Genomic DNA, 13,738 nt, shown 5'->3' with positions numbered 1-13,738 from the left:
GAATCATGACCTCATGGTAGGCCCAACATTCTGTCTTGTCTGGAATCCTAGCCTTAGGGTATTCTTCCCCTTAAGTCTGGGCAGAAAGCAAATGTATTGGCCTAGGTCGTCAGTGAAAGATATACAGAAAATAACTTTATGTTTATTAAATAAAGACAAAAATAAGTTGCAAGTGCTTAAGAATATATCTCATCTCGCCTACCCAACATTTCTACTAAGAAGGCAACTGAAAAACAGTGAAAGACAATTCCGAAAGTGCAATAAATTTCCTTGCCTTGCTGTTCTAATGAAGTGATGCTAATTCTTTCAATGTTCACTCCTTGCTGATGGTTGGCTATTTCAGAATTTTTAGGTGTGGTTTGGTGATGAACTTTTCCAAAAGTTGGCTGTTTGGATTCTGCTTTTAGGATGATTTTACCTTTTCCTACTGCAACTTACACTCTTATTTGGCATAGAAAATTTTTCCTCTAAGCAATTATTTGAATTAAAATCCTGCTCTTGTAGACACTGAGGCTTGAGCTGAAAACCCAATTATCAACTTTGTGGTTTTACTCCTAGGGTAACATTAAGCTAAGGCTGCAAAGGTAGCTCACCGGGTGAGGACTAAATTAAAAAAGGAAGATACCTAAAATAATCAGGCTCTGGGTAATAGAAGACAAACACAGAATTTAGGGAGTCAATTCACCTTCACCTCCTACCATCTGCACCTATACTGCTTCCCCCAACTACACCTGCCCTTGCTGCCTATGTAGTAGTGATTTCACTTACTCAATATATGTCTACTTGAACCAAGAATGATGTTATTTTAGTCTTAGTGTGTGCTGGTTAAGCTCTGGCTCTCTTCCTATCTTTTCCTAGACCTCCTTTAATTTAAAACTCTAGGTTCTCAAATAAACCCTTGATACTGTGTGAAGTGACTTTGGCAGTATATGTACACTTCTTTCTAGCCATTGGTTCTCAGAGATTGGGAAAAGCAGAGATAATGACAGAATGGAGTCTGGGAAAACTTAGGTTGAGTCACCACTGCTTTATGACTTTATATAAGTCACATTACCTCCCCAGCCTCAGCTTTTTCATCTATAAAACAGGGGCAATACTCTTTCATTCATAGTATTTTTGGGATACTCTACCCCAAACCATGAGCATTGTCTAATGTTCTATTCTTGACCCTCTGGCTTTCTCATCCCCATTTATTTCCTCGTCCATGTGGATGCATGTCAACACTGCTTAGGTGATTACTAGTTTTACATTTTATCTTCTTTCCTTAGTTTTATTCTGTCTTTGCTGTTTCCTCTTTACCTCCATGGATTTAACTGCCATTTCTATAAAAATGACTCCCAGATCTCTCTAGTCAGTGGGACTATTTCCAGATACTTAAAATGTCTCTTGGCTTTGATCATTCCTCTCAATTTGTAGTGTTACTACCACTCATGAATCCATTGCAACACATGCACAGTTTTTTGCTGTTCTTTCCAGTTCTTGTCTCTCCAAATTCCAATCCGTCCTGCATACTAGCACCCAAGTAATCTTTCTAAAATTAATCCTTCCTTATATCAATATGTCACTCAAGATCATAAACTTAAAAGCTATTTTCTAATGTATCAAGTCTACAAAACTCTCTATCATCTGGCCGTATCTTACCTCTCTAAGACTATAGCCCACAACCACAATGTCCACCCTATGCTTCAGTGTTCTTACCACATTCATGTTGTAACTCTTACCTGGAATGCTAATTCCTTCTTCCTAGCATCTATCCTGATGTTTCCCATCCCAACAACACCTAGCTTAAGTCCTGCCTCATCCTCAGAACTCTCACCAGAACAGCCCACTTTCCTGGAATGTTAATTCCTTCTTCCCAGCATCTATCCTGATGTTTCTCATTCCAATAACATCTAGCTTAAGTCCTGACTCATCCTTGAAACTCTCACCAGAATAGCCCACTTCCCTCCTTTACTGATATACTCAGGTTTAAGCATCACTAACAATTACACAATTTCCACACGTATCACACATTGCTTAATGCAAAGCTAAGCCTATATTAGGTATGTAATTAGTAGCATCATTTTTATGGCAATGAGCACACCAAGTCTTGTGTTAGATTATCTTTCCCTGCAATTGCAAACTCCTTGAGGACAGAGGCCACCCTTTATTTATCTTTATGTCCCTCCACAGGACCTTGTTTGATGTGTACCCTCAGGAAATGCTTTATGAATTGAACTAATTGATTAGAGACTTGCCTTATTTCAGGAACACACACCAATTTAGAGCTTAGGGTTTGACAACAAAGGTAAAGGAGTAAAATGAACATCCATGATATTACTGCATGAAGTAAATTTTCCAAGAGCTGAGAGTATGGATACATTCTTATCTAGAAACATAGGGAAAAAGTCATTTGGAAAATGCCTCGCTACCCAAAGGAGTACCCTTCTATAACCCAGTGTATTGCATTTGATGTTTTCAGAAATGAGGCCTAGGCTTCCTACTCTCATGCAAAGGCAAATGACAAGTGTATGAACAGGTTGTTTATAGGCATGTGGCCAAAATGCTAGGGTAGATGTGTTAAGAGGGAACAAGTAAGTGTATATGGAGAGAATACATGAAGAAAGAAATTTGGTTCCAGAATGTGGAAGATATATAAATTATGCATGTTTACAGTGGCCTCTAGTTTATAATAGCATTCCTTCTGAAAAAGGAAAGGCGCCATTTGGTGAAAGATATCAGGTTGAGGTTGAAGCCATTTGGTGAAAGATATCAAGTTGAGGTTAGTCAGCTTGACATCTGTCCCATCAATGTAAGGTGGTATCAAAATGTGATATTATAGCTGAAGATAGCTTAAAGATCATGGAATTTAAACAGGTCCAAAGAGAAGAGGCATTCCAAAAGTCATGCATTGAACTTAGTGGCAGAGGTGGGAGATGCTTCCCATGCTAAAGCTCTATCCATATTTTTCCACCTTCTCTTTCTGGTGAGAGGTACAGGAACTAAAATAATTGTCTTTCAAGTGGTCCATAAAAGATCTATAAACTGAAAGGTAAATAGGAACAAAGGAGAGATACTGGGTGGTATAGTTGTTAAGAGTTTAGACTTTTGAGCCAGGATCTGTTGCTTGCTAGCTGTGTGACTTTGGGTTTCTTTGAGCTTAAGTTTTGTCATCTATAAAATGGGGTTATTTAATGTTTATAACTCACAAAGTGGTTATACCTATTAAATGTTACAAACCCTGTAGATCACCTGGCACATAATTGGTATTCAACAAATGTTACTTGCACACTTTGAAATAATCTAACAATCATTTTCTACATGCAATCTTATTTTCCAAGAGTTGCAGAGAGTACTGAAATAAAGACGATGATGTCTCTGACTCCAGTGAGTTCCCATATAGTCCCCAAACTCTTTACTGGAGCCAGGCTACTTTCTTCATGTCCTCTTCACTTATCTTGGGGTCTTGTCCACTACAACCTGTGACTTTCCTTATACCTTCTGCTTCTGCACTCCTCACTGACAATCCAGATCTTAGCTAGTCTTCAAGGCCCAAATTCTACCTTCTCTGTGAAGCCTTTTCTGACCAAACCAACCCACAGGAAATCATCGTATCCTTTGAATTTTGATAGCACACACTTTATAGTTCTATTCATTTGACCAACAACATATCCTGTATTGTGTTTTGTTAGGCAGCTTTTCATGTATGTATTTTATCACCCCCACTACCCCAAATTTCAGAAATGTTAGTTTATTTATTTATTTATTTTTGACGAAGTCTCACTCTGTCACCCAGGCTGGAGTACAATGTTGCGATCGCAGATCACTGCAAGCTCCACCTCCCGAGTTCACACCATTCTCCTGACTCAGCCTCCCGAGTAGCTGGGACTACAGGCATCTGCCACCATACCCAGCTAATTTTTTTTTTTTTTTGTATTTTTAGTAGAGATGGGGTTTCATCGTGTTAGCTAGGATGGTCTTGATCTCCTGACCTCGTGATCTGCCTGCCTCGGCCTCCCAAAGTGTTGGGATTACAGGCATGAGCCACCGTGTCCGGCCAGAAATGTTAGTTTTTCCCTATTCTCTCTCCTTTTTCCTATGATATTCTTGGTCAACCAGACAGCCATCCTACCCCAGAATGGTAATGCCTCTTCATTCCTCATATGAGGGAATAAAAGAGAAAAAATCTTTTGGAAAACATCCACTTATCTAATCATCCCAAATATGTAATCAAAAGTATACAACTCATGTGAAGACTATATTGTTAAGATGTTAGTATAGGCCAAGGTATCTTGAATTCCTATATAGAAAGCTGGTAAATAATTGACTAAGACTAAAGACTCTTCCATCATTGGCACTACCTATCGCCAATATGCATGGAAATACATAAGGGCAATTTGGTACCCTTGAAGAAGTACATTCTTTGAGACAGAAGGCATTAATTTAACTTATGACTCTGTCTCAAAGTCCTGTGGCAGTTTTGAAATTCCTAGGAATAATCGTACAGATCTGGTTAGGTCTGAAGAAATAAGTGATAAAGTAATTTTTTTTCTTCAAGCAAGATTTAATCATTGTCTCTGACTGGGAGGTGATTGCACAGAATGTCACCCACAGATGCTTCTAAACAACAAAATTCTTGATGTGAAAGGCCTCTCATCTCTGAACCAGAGCTCTTGTATACAGGATGTACTTGGAGAGTCTGAATTCTGATGAAGAGAAGGGCTCTCACCAATCCTCTCAGAAGGTCCGGGGATTACAGCAATCTCTGGCATAGGATGAAAGTGTGTTTTGATAGGAGAATCACTTCCTCATCTTCCTGAAACATTTTCTTCACATCATGCCCCAGCTCAAAAACCTTCAGTAGTTCCCCATCACTCACAGAATAAATTTATTAGTCTCTTGTGTCTAAAGTCCCACCCAACCTGATGTCAATTTACCTGCTGAATTAATCTAATAATCATTTTCTATATGTAACCCTGTTTTGAAAGAGGTGCAGAGAATACTGAAATAAAGATGATGAGTTCTCTTATTTTAATGAGTTCTCATCTATTCCCTTACTGCCCAAAATTTCTACTGGAGTCAGGCTACTTTCTTCATGTCCCCCTCACTTAGCCTGGGGTGTTGTGCATTACAACCTGTGACTTTCCTTTTACCTTTGACCTCTTCATTCCTTGCCACCAATCTAGATCCTATCTGATCTTCAAGGTCCAAATTCTACCTATGTAAAGCCTTTTCTGACCACCCTGGCCCTTAGCAAATCACCTTTCCTTTGAATTCTTATAGCACAAATTTTATGGTTTTAATCATTTGGCAAATAATGTATCCTGTATTGTGTTCTGTTAGGGAACTTTTTATGTATGTATCTTATCTCCCCAAATAAATAAAAGACCCTTGAGCTGAGACAATATATTGTATTGCCTGAACACCCCTTCTGGGTCCAATCTCATAACCTTAATATTCTCTCAATAAATATTAGTTTATTTCTTCTGTTATTCTTTCTAACAGGTTATTTGTCATGGCAGCAGAAAGTATCAGATTGAAAATAAATCAGAAATTTCTTCTACTGTGAGCAGCATTAATGGGTGTCGTACAAAGAAAGTTTTATCCAAATAAAGAAAGAAAGAAAGAGGAAATAGGCTATAATATATAAAACATTTAATACACTTGAGTCTGATGTCAGTATTTTTTCAGGACAAGTGTCCAGCATTTCACAGGAAGGGGATTAATTCCCCTGAGTCCTGATTATCATTAACCCTGGAAGGTTGTATTAGCACACTCAAGAAAATGTTTGTTTTTGTATTATACCTTTACTTGATAAAAATATCCCTTCTAGGATATATTCTATAAAAATTATCAAAATAAAGAGGCAATTTATAGTCACATTAGCTCAAGGTAAAAGCCGCTATTTAGTTAAGAAAAGTTCAGTTCTTTTATTGCTCGATTTTTTTTTTTTGAGACAGGGTCTCACTCTGTTGCCCAGGCTGGAGTGCAGTTATGTGGTCAGTTTACTCCAGCCTTGACCTCCTGGGCTCAAACGATCCTCCCACCTCTCAGCCTCCTGAGTAGTTGGGACTACAGATGCACACCATGACACCCAGTTAATTTTGTATTTTTTTCATAGAGAAGAGGTTTCACCATGTTGCTCAGGCTGGTCTCAAACTCCTGGGCTCAAGCAGTCTGCCAGCCTCAGTTTCCCACAGTGCTAGGATTACAGGCATAAGCCACTGCACCTGGCCAGCTGGATTCTTTTAAAATTATTTTTTCTTGTCATGGTTAGTATACTGATAGAGAGTAACTGGAATAAGCTATGCATAATTATCATGTACCCGGGGCTTGACTATGACCTGGAGCTCTCTACTGGATTTTCAACCAGGCTGACAGAAGAGCTCAGTGAGGAGAGAAACTGACTTTACCTTCTTTACTAGGAAATGAACTACGCCTAATGGATAGAGATGATATAATTAAATTTGACAGTTCCGCTTTGGAAGTTTCCACATTTGGGATGGGCAGAGCTCCCACTGTTTACTAAAGCCTAGGAAAAACAGAGCTTAAGGCACCATCTACTACTGAAAAGAAGACAGTGACCTAATGGGGAAAAAAAACTGAAATCCAACAGGTAAATTACAAAGAATCTCTAAGCAAACATAATGAATAAAAACCAAAACAAGTCAGACAGAGAAGACTGGAATAAATAATTCTTCAATGCAAAAACACAGACGTGCATCCACAAGAAGTAATACTGAACAGGGAACCATAACCTTCCGAAATGCACAAAGCAAGGAACCAGTGACTGACCCTAATGAGCAGCAATATTTGAGCCCTCTGATCAGCAATTCAAAATGGCAACGTTATAGAAACTCAGTGATTTCCAAGATAACACAGAGAAGCAATTCAGAAATTTATCAGAAAAAGTTAATAAAAATTTAAATAGAAGAAAATCAGATAGAAATCATGAAACTGAGAAATACATTTGCTAATCTGAAAAAAATCATTAGAGGCTCTCAATAACAAAATGGAGCAGAAGAAAGAATCAGTGAGCTCAAAGAAAAGTTTTTTGAAAATAAAGGAGAGAAAAAGAATGAAAAGGAAAAGAGATCACCTACAAGATACAGAAAACTGCCTCAAAACATCAAATGTAAGAATTATTTGTGTACAAGAGGGAGTTGAGCAAGAGCAAGGGAATCAAAAGCATAATTCAAGAAATAATAACAAAAACTTTCCAAAACTTGAGAAAGATAAATATCCAGGTATAGTAAGGTCAGAGCACACCAAACAGATTCAACCAAAATCGTCTACCCCAAAGGCACATAATACTCAAACTACCCCAAGGCATATAATAGTCAAACTCTCAAAGGTCAAGGTTAAAGAGAAGATCCTAAATATAGCAAGAGAAAAGATGTGAATGACATATAAAGGAGCTTCAATTTATTTGGCAACAGACTTCTCAATGGAAACCATACAGGTCAGGAGGGAGTAGGATGACATTTTCAAACTACTGGGGGGCAGGGAGCAGGAAGCAGGAAGCTGTCATCCAAGAATACTGTATCCAGCAAAGTTATCCTTCAAAAATAAAGCAGAGATAAAAGTCTTTCCCAGACAAACAAAAGTTGAGAGAATTAACCATCACCAGACCAATCTTACAAGAAATGGTAAAGGAGCTCTTCAATTTGAAAGCATGTGAAAAGAAAACATTTGAAGGTATACAATCCACTTGTAAAATTAAGTACATGGACAAACCCAGAGTATTCTACTACTGTAATTGTGTAATAAACTCAAAACTCTAGTATCCAACCCAGAATACAAATCTATCAAAAACAATAATCACTGAAGAAACCCGTTAAAAGATAGGTAGTATAAAAATACATAAGTAGAGATGATTAAAATCAAAACGTAGAGGAGATGAAGTTAAATTGTAGAATTTTTTTCTTTGTTTCTATTATTTTCTTTGTGATTTAAGATAAGCTGTCCTCTCTTTAAAATAACTTGTTACATCTATGACATATTTTTTGGTAAGCCTCATGGCAGCCAGAATGCAAAAACCTATAACAGATTCACTAAAAATAAAAAGCAATTAAAACTTAATGCCAGAGAAAATAACATAGCTACCAAGGAAGAAAGAAAGAAGGGAAGAGAGGAGCTGCAAAACAACCAGAAAACAAGCAAAAAAGGGCAGTAGAAAGTCCTTACTTGCCAATAACAACATTGAATGTAAATGGGTTCAATTCTCCAATTAAAAGGCATAGAAGAGACTGGGTGGAGCGAGATGGCTGAATAGATGCCTCCACCAATCATCCTCCCCATAGCAACACCAAATTGAGCAACTACTTACACAAAAAGCACCGTCATAAGAACCAAAAATCATATGAGAGATCACAGTACCTGGTTTCAACATCATTTTAAGCAAAGAGGCACTGAAGACGGTAGGGAAGACAGTCTTGAATTGCCTACACCACCCCTCTCCCATCTCCTAGCAGTGGTTGCATGGTATGGAGAGAGACTCTGTGAACTTGGGAGAGGGAGAGTGCAGTGACTGTGGCAGTTTGTGTTGGAACTCAGTGCTGCCCTATCACAGCAGAAAGCAACACTGGGCAGAACTCAGCTGGTGCCCACAGAGGAAGCATTTAGACAAGCCCTAATCAGGTAAGAAATGCCAATCCCAGTGGTCAGAACCTGAGTTGTAGAAAGCACTGCTACTGCAAGCTAAGTCTCTGGGGTCTTAAATAAACTTGAAAGGCAGTCTAGGGCAAAAGGACTGCAATTCCTGGGCAAATCCTGGAGTTTTGTTGGGCTCAGAGCCAGTGAATGTGGGGTACACATGACCTAGTGAGATACCAGCCAGGGTGGTCAAGGGAGTGTGTGTGTAACCCCTCCCACAACGTCAGGTAGTGCAGCTTGCAGCTCTAAGTGAGACTCCTTCCTTCTGCTTGGGGAGAGGAGAAGGGAGAATAGAGGACTTTGTCTTGTAACTTGGATACCAACTTAGCCACAGTAGGTTAGGTTACCAGGAAGAGTCCTGAGGCCTCAATTTTAGGTCCTAGCTCATGGGTGACATTACTAGACACACCCTGTGCCAGAAGGGAACATGCTCTCTTGAAGTGAAAGAGCCAGTCCTGCAGGATTTATCACCTGCTAACTAAAGAGCCCTTGGGCCTCGAATAGTCACTAGTGGTAATCAGGCAGTACTTACCATGGGCTTTGGGTGAGATTCAGAGATATGCTACCTTCAGGTGTCACCCAACATATGCACAGCTATGGTGACTATGAGCAGAGACTCATTCTGCTTGATAAAAGCAAAGGGAAGATAAAGGAGACTTTGCCTTGCAGGTTAGGTACCGGCTTGGCCACAGTGAGGAAAAGCACCAAGTGGGGGTTCCCCAATTCTAGGCCTTGACTCTTGGATGGCATTTCTGTACCTACCCAGGGCCAGAGTGGAGCCCACTGTCCTGAAGGGTGAGTACCAGATCGGGCAGGATTCACCATACCCTTACTGAAGAGCCCTTGGGCCTTGAGTGAACATTTCCAGTAGCCAGGCAGTAGGTGCTGTGGGCCTGGGGCAGTAGTGGCCACAGGGAGATAACTGTGTATTTGTGGAAAGGGGAGCGAAGAGTGAAAAGGACTTTGTCTTCTGGCTTTGGTGCCTGCTCAGCCACATTGGAACAGAGCACCAGGTTGATACCTAAGATTTCTGAATCCAAGTGCTGACTCCCAGATGGCATCTCTGGAACTGGCTGGAACCTGGGGGAATTCACCACCCAGGAAGGAAGAACAGAAATCTGGCTGGCTTTGCAACCGGCTGATTGTAGAGCCCTAGGGCCTTGAGAGAATATAGGCAGTAGTTACGATGGGCCTTGGGTGAGAATCAGTGCTGTACAGGCTTCAGGGCTTACCTAGCACAGCCCTAGTGGTGGTGGCCACAGGGGCACTTGTGTTACCCTCTCCTAGCTCCAGGCAGCTCAGCACAGAGAGAGACATTATTTGTTTGGGGGAAAGTAAGGGAAGAGAACGAGAGCCTCTGTCCATGGAATTCTTCAGGATCTTATCCAAGACCACCAAGATGGTATTTATATGAGTATGCAAGAGCCACAGCATTATTGGGCTTGAGGAGCCACCAAATGTACATATAATGCAATGATCAAAGACTTAGATCACAACACCCAAGTCTCTGTGAATATTTGGAAAGCCTTCCCAGGGAGGACAAGCATAAACAGGCACAGACTGTGAAGATGACAATAAATATCTAACTCTTCAATGCCTAGACACTGATGAACAGCCACAGTATCAAGACCATCCAGGAAAAGATGCCCTCACCAAACAAAGTAAATTAAGCATAATGACCAATCTCAGAGAGACCGAGATAGTAGACCTTTCAGACAGGAGAACTCAAAATAGCTGTTTTGAGGAAGCTCAATGAAAATCAAGATAACACAGAGAAGGAATTCAGAATCTTACCAGATAAATTTTAAAATGGGATGGAAATAATTAAAAAGAATCAAGCAGAAATTCTTGAGCTGAAAAATTAAATTGAATACTGATGAATGAAAAAGGGTTTCTTAACAGCAGAACTGACTAAACAGAAGAAAGAATTAGTGAGCTTGAGGACAGGCTACTTGAAAATACACACAGAGAAGAGACAAAAGAAAAGAGTAAAGAAAAAAGAAGCACACTCACAAGATCTAGAAAATAGCCTAAAACTGGCAAATCTAAGAGTTATTGGCCTTAAAGAGGAGGTAGAGAGAGAGATAGGGGTAGAAAGTTTATTCCAATGAATAATGACAGAACTTCCCAAACCTAGAGAATGACATTAATATTCAATTATGAGAAGGTGATAGAAGACCAAACAGATTTAAGCCAAATAAGACTACATCGAGACATTTGATAATAAAACTTCCAAAGGTGAAAAATAAAGAAAGGATCCTAAAAGCAGCAAGAAACAAATAACATACAATGACACTCCAATATATCTGGCAGCAGAGTTTTCAGTGGAAACCTCACAGGTCAGGAGAGACTGGCATGACATATTTAAAGTGTTGAAGGAAGAAAATCCCTTTTTACCCTAGAATAGTATATATAGCAAAAAATATTCTTCAAACATGTAGGAGAAATAAACACTTTCCCAGAAAAACAAAAACTGAAGAATTACATCAACAGCAGAAGTGTCCTATAAGAAATGCTAAAAGGAGTTCTTTGATATGAAAGAATGTTAATGAGCAAAAATAAATAATTTGAAGGTACAAAACTCACTGGTAATAGCACACAGAAAACACAGAATATTGTAACACTATAGGTGTAACATGTAAACTACTCATATCTTGAGTAGAGAGACTAAAAGATGAACTGATCAAAAATAAGTATAACAACTTTGGAAGGCATAGACAGTACAATAAGATACAAATAGACGTAACAAAAATTAAAAGCATGAGGATGAAGTTCAGTTGTAGTTTTTATTAGTTTTATCTTTGTTTGTTTATGCAATTAGTGTTGTCATCAGTTTAAAATAATGGGTTATATTATTGCAAGCCTAACAGTTTGTATTAGTCAGGCTTCTCTAGAGGGACAGAACTAATGGAATATATCTATAGGGGAATTTATTAAGAATTAACTCGCATGATCACAAGGTCTCAAAATAGGCTGTCTGCAGGCTGAGGATCAAGGAGAGCCAGTCCGAGTTCCAAAACTGAAGAATCTGGAGTCCGATGTTCAAGGACAGAAAGCATCCAGCATGCGAGAAAGATGTAGGCTGGGAGGCTAGGCCAGTCTCTCTTTTCACATTTTTCTGTCTGCTTATATTCTAGCCACACTGGCAGCTGATTAGATTGTGCCCACCCAAATTAAGGGTGGGTCTGCCTTTCCCAGCCCACTGACTCAAATGTTAATCTCCTTTGGCAACACCCTCACAGACACACCCAGGATCAATACTTTGTATTCTTCAATCCAATCAAGTTGACCAGTATTAACCATCACAAGTCCACCTTTTGTCAACTTGAACCCATACACATCTCCTGAGATCATACATAATATTAAAATACAGATGATAATAAGGTCATAGTTACACCTAACATAATACAACTATCCTTTGTACAACTGGAACTGTACCAATCCCCAACCCAAATGCTATTACATAAAGTTAACAATACTTAAATGTTGATGTGAAGTCAATAAATCTTATGTCACATGATAAAGGAGAAAGGAAATAAAATGAAGATATTTTCTTAGTACAAGTGTATATATGCACAAACATTTTTTTTTTAAACAAAAGAAGGAGGAAATACTGATGACAATTATAGTCTTTGTTTCTGCAGCTGGTAACGTGGTTGTAGCTGGTATTGATGACTACCTTCTTTTACTACCCATTCTGTATTCCCTTTGCCTTCAGCAAGCACTTCAACAGGTTGTGTTTTTTTTTTTTTTTCCTGATAGAGTGACCCAAACCTTCATTCCTGAAGGGTCTGGGTCATTTGTAGTCCTGCCTGGATTGTGTTGTAGTTTCCCATTGACCATAATCACAGGGCATGGTAACAGACGCCCTAATGGATCTCCTGTATTCCATGCATACTCCTCCTTACATCCATTGTGCAGTAGCAGACTGATTTCATCTTGGTAGTCTGGGTCAATCACCCCAGCCAACACTGTAACTCCGTTCTTGGCCTGTTGACTTAAAGGTAGGAGGAGCCCAAAATGTCCAGGTGGTAATCGTAACTTCCCATTTAATGGAATCCTTGTTGTGTCTCCTGGTGGCAGCGTTCCTCCCTCTGAAATAAGACTCTCACTCAGGGCACTCCTAGCAGATTTGAGACTCAGTATCTGCTTCTGATGCCAGGAGACAGAATCCTTGAGTTCATCATTTTCTTTCACCAGTTTTTCCACTGAACTTAGGAGCAGCCAACCAACTTCATTATATTCCTTGGTTCTCCACATAAGGTCAAAGGTATTACGTATAGAGTCGCTAAACTCCTTGCCTCTCACAAGGAATAAATCAGTAGTGTCAAGCGTATTTATTTTGCTAACTCTCTAAACAGTTCATGCCAAGGACCATCAGTGTTCTCCATACTATTACAAGTAGAGTCCTTAACATTTTTGTGTCTAATCATACTAAGCAGCCAATTCCAGAAACCCCCAAACCAACAAAAGAACTCCATCCTTAATATTCTGTTCTTCTAGAACCACTCCTGGTACCAAAATCTGTAGAACTAATGGGATATATATATATATATATATATATATATATATATATATATATATATATGTATTAGTTTATTAAGTATTAACTCAATTAGTTTAGAGTAAGTGTAAGAGTATTAACTCTTAGTTTATTAAGTGTATATATAAGTTTATTAAGTATTAACTCATATCACCACAAGGTCCCATAATAGGCTGTCTGCAGGCTGAGGGGCAAGGAGAGCCAGTCCGAGTTCCAAAACCGAACAACTTGGAGTCTGATGTTTGAGGGCACAAAGCATCCAGCATGGGAGAAAGATGTAGGCTGGGAGGCTAGGACAGTCTATCTTTTCACATTTTTTTGCCTACCTATATTCTAGCCATGCTGGCAGCTGATTAGATTGTGCCCACCCAAAGTAAGAATGGGTCTGCTGTTCCCAACTCACTGATTCTCAAATGTCAACTTCCTATGGCAACACCATCACAGACACACCAAGGATCAATACTTTGTATCCTTCAACCCACTCAAGCAATCAAGTTGACACTCTGTATTAACCATCATATGGTTGCTGCAAATCAAAAAACATATTACAGATACAGAAAA

At 39.2% G+C, this 13,738-nt stretch overlaps 1 protein-coding gene across 1 annotated transcript in view; it reads right to left on the bottom strand.

Annotated features, from left to right (window-relative positions):
- Positions 1–13,738, bottom strand: part of ZDHHC15 (zinc finger DHHC-type palmitoyltransferase 15) — a 151,911-nt gene that overhangs the window by 20,009 nt on the left and 118,164 nt on the right. The gene's annotated exons all lie outside the window — the stretch shown is intronic.

Source organism: Papio anubis, chromosome X (genome assembly GCF_008728515.1).
Source record: "Papio anubis isolate 15944 chromosome X, Panubis1.0, whole genome shotgun sequence".
NCBI lineage: Eukaryota > Metazoa > Chordata > Mammalia > Primates > Cercopithecidae > Papio > Papio anubis.
Note: the sequence above shows the minus strand (reverse complement) of the source record. Positions and strands in the feature narration are given on the sequence as shown.